The sequence below is a fragment of the Brachycentrus maculatus genome, unplaced genomic scaffold (assembly GCF_059751285.1).
Source record: "Brachycentrus maculatus isolate JH-2025_06_01 unplaced genomic scaffold, ASM5975128v1 h1tg002198l, whole genome shotgun sequence".
In the NCBI taxonomy this organism is placed as follows: domain Eukaryota; kingdom Metazoa; phylum Arthropoda; class Insecta; order Trichoptera; family Brachycentridae; genus Brachycentrus; species Brachycentrus maculatus.
In genome coordinates, this window is record NW_028282704.1 from 3,463 (window position 1) to 7,203 (window position 3,741).

At 37.1% G+C, this 3,741-nt stretch overlaps 1 pseudogene; it reads right to left on the reverse strand.

Moving 5' to 3' along the window:
- Nucleotides 1-418: 418 nt before the first annotated feature.
- Nucleotides 419-1,147, reverse strand: LOC148298315 (eukaryotic translation initiation factor 6 pseudogene; annotated as a pseudogene).
- Between the last annotated feature and the right edge of the window lie 2,594 nt (nucleotides 1,148-3,741).

Sequence of the window (3,741 nt, forward strand, 5' to 3'; positions counted from 1 at the left end):
AATAGAGCGCAAGAAGATGAAAAAATAGGGCTGGAGTGATTCTGAAAGTTCATAAGAAGATATTATGGGAGAAGTTTTTGTTCTGACTGACAAAGTCCAAAATTTTGAAATATACTTCCCGAACATGAATGCTTCACAAGACATTTACCGTGAAAAGAAAAGAGGAACCTTATATGAGGCATTAAAGATTTGAGAGTCAACTAACATAAAATATGAATTATTCATTCATTGAATTGGCTTATTAAATGATAAGTTTCAAGATTTAAGTTGTCTTTATCTTTAACTTCGTTTAGAGCTTTTGCCATTCGGAGAATTTTCTTAAAATAATTCCATTTAATGAATGAAAAGTTGAATATGACCTGCTTCTTATTGTATTACTTACTAATTATTCAGTAATTGTAGATAATAATTTAAGGAATCAATCTAGCATCACTTCATATCACATTTATTCTTCTTCTATTTGATTCTGGTTTTGTAACTTGAAGATACTCTCGACAACTTGTACTTCTGTTGCGGTTGATTCTCGCCCACAAAAAGCGGACCAGTCATTGACAACAAGCCCCGCTCCAATCACATCAGAACCCCTATTAATAGTGCCTGCACACAAAGGTATTTGCAATAAGTTTGAGAGCTAGTCGAGTTGTTCGACTGAAGTCTGTGGATGGACGAGGCCTCCGTTATTGCTGATCACGCAGTAAGTTCCAACAAGCATGTTATTTGCCACTGAGTTCCTAAATACTTCGACGCCCAGAGTATCTGCAATGATTTCTTCAGTTTCTTTATCAAGATCGGGATGGATTAAGGCCACATAGTCGTTGCATGTAATGCAGTTACCAAGGGCTGACAATTTCTATTAGACTCTCACTACTTTGACATTTTAGTTGAGACTGTTCCTGATATTTCTAAGTTAATTATCTGTCGTGTTGTTGGGGACGAGGAGTCCTTTCTTGTTGCCAGCCGTTGTCCTCCCAACAATCCTCGTCCCTCCGATGGTAGTTTGAATGACTGGAATGAATGAGCCGATTTCACTTTCGAAGGCACTATAAAAGTTATATGAGCCTCCTGAGGCAATTAGGCAATAGCCATTGGTTAATTTGGCAAACACACCAATATCATTAGAGTTTTCGTACTGTACTCTGTTCGCCATTCTCTATAATTCTTATTTGATTATAAAGCATCAACAATGACATTATATCTTATTTATCTCCTCTGGACGCTCTTCCAATCATCCTATTATATTGTTCATTCATTAAAATAATTTCAAATAGGCTGGCTACACAAAATACCGATGAAGCATTGATAAGATATATTAAATCATTCCTCATCGGAAGATGCTGACTCTTGCTATAGTTTTATTACCTTGTTCGATGTTATTTCTAGTTCTTGATCGGTTTAAATATATTCATTTGTTTAATAATTGTCTGACACCAGTGTGTTTTTACATTTCAATAGTCTTTTCACCGCCAAAGCAATTATAACAAATCCAAGTGCCAAAATTATTATCAATCCCCAATTGGCTTGTTTGGATTAATCATTGTTGTCTTGCAATGCTGCATCGCTTTGTTATGTATCGCTTATTTCATTGCTTTTCTATGCATTGCTTTGTTATGCATTGCTTTGATATTGATCGTTTTGATATGGCTCACTTTTATAATCCTGAGTTTCATATCTGTGAGAATTATAGGAGCTGAAAAAGTGATCAAAATAATCCGTTGGCCTGATGTAAATATAGGAGTTCGTGATCGAATAAAGGGGCATTGGCAAGTTGCTCAGCGCCATAAGCCTGCTTTAAACGAAAAGAGTATTGAAGCTAAGCAAGATCTCCAGAAAGTCGAAGATCAGTAAGATTATGAAACTATTTTTCATTGCAGCTCGTGATTCAACAGGAGTATAATATTATATTCGCGAATTAAAGCAATCTATTGGCCAACAGTTTTTCATTTATCAGAAAAAAATGATAATATTAAAAATAAATGGACGTCTTGACTCCGAGGATCTGCGAGAAGCACAAAATAGAAGCGCACCAAATGTGCACCAAGTTCGAATGCTTCCAAGAGGCTGACATTCTTATTTGCTCGTAATGCTCGACCAAGCATCAGGAACATCTTGGGGATATCATCGAAATATCATTACTTAACGAAAACGTACATCAGCTTATGAAGAAAAGAGTCGAATTCTAAAACTCATTCGAAGTCTCATGTCAAGCTCTCATCAACGAACTCAAAAAATTTAAGGCCTTCAAGGAGGAAATTCTGACCAGCTTAAACATCCGAGAAAGAATCCTGAATGACCTATGCAAGAAGATGAAGAGAAATATCGGCTACGAGAAGGATCATCAATTGTTTAAGCATAATTTTGGCCACCTCTATCTCACCATGAAGGGCATTAACCCTAATGTTGACATGTATAATAAATTCCGATCTCAGATCACTGAAACTGTAGTGTCATGCTTCGGCATCCTGCGTAAGTTTGAGCTAAACTGCGCGCATACTGAGATTCCCAATTTGCGCAAAAAAGAACATCAGATTTGCTCGGTGTTGAGAAAATAAAATAGACTAGAAGAAGAGCCTTTGTTTTATACCCCCAATTTCAATAAGTTCAAGAAAGAGTCGATTAAGTTTAAATCACCCTCTGAGAAGCCGACCAAAATTTTGCGTGTTTCCTCTGAATAGTTTTGCGTGGTGCAAGGTGGTACATTCTCCTATCACACAGTCTCTAACTTCCTCTTTCCGAAATCGATTTCACTGCCATTCTCTTCGAATCGCATTTCGAACATGGCTTTGATCGAAAAGAATGCATTTATCACAACCGAGTAGTCATGTATTTACATTTATGACATGATAAACTAATGCTTACTCAAAGAATACACTTCCTCGAACCATAAGTCTGCAGTAATTACTGACTTGCTTGCAATACCGAATAGCACAACTGTGCTTAATTTCATCACTTGCCCCAACCAGATTGTTTCTCTTTGCTACAACTAAGAAAAGGGGAGTTTAAAAGTGCATCAGGGGAGGGAAATGGACGCGAAATAAATCGAAGCCAAGTTTCTACACGACGATTTCGTGGCATTATTCGATAACAAGGTCGTCTCAATTTACAAAACTGAGGGTCTCGAAAAAGAAAGATAGTTTACATTCAGTCACCTCATGAAATCAGTCGATAAAATCACATAGAATTGCTTCGTGGTTGGTGGCGAGCTGGAGAGGCTCTCGATGATAGACAGCAGATAAAAGAGCATCGTGATGACAATGCGGACTGGTGAATTCTGCACTCATTTGGCAAAGATATACCCTTACAGCATTCTCGCTTGTTCTGGCAAAAACCTGAAAATATACGACCTAAGAAAACAGAAGTAAATATTCAGCAATCGAACTGATTAAGCCATCAAAGCAATTTCTGTGCTGAACTCAGAGTGTTTCGTTACTTCGGGCAGTGCATTGAATCTGTGGTCGACTGTGTATAACTGATGAATTCAATTTTAATTCCTTTTAATCTGCAAATTGAAATTATAATGAATCATCATCATATAAATGGTCGTGAAGTTTATGGCAGAGGTAATAGATTAATACTGTAAATAATAATAGTGATAGTAAGAATGATGGTGATAGTGATAGTAATAGAGTAGATAGGCGAGAAACCCTAACATGGAGCGAGTCCTCAGGAGCATTTGATTGATTAAAATCGACTTATTCATCTCAGCTGCGAGGCCTGCATTAAATCTCCATCCGCTATTCCAGT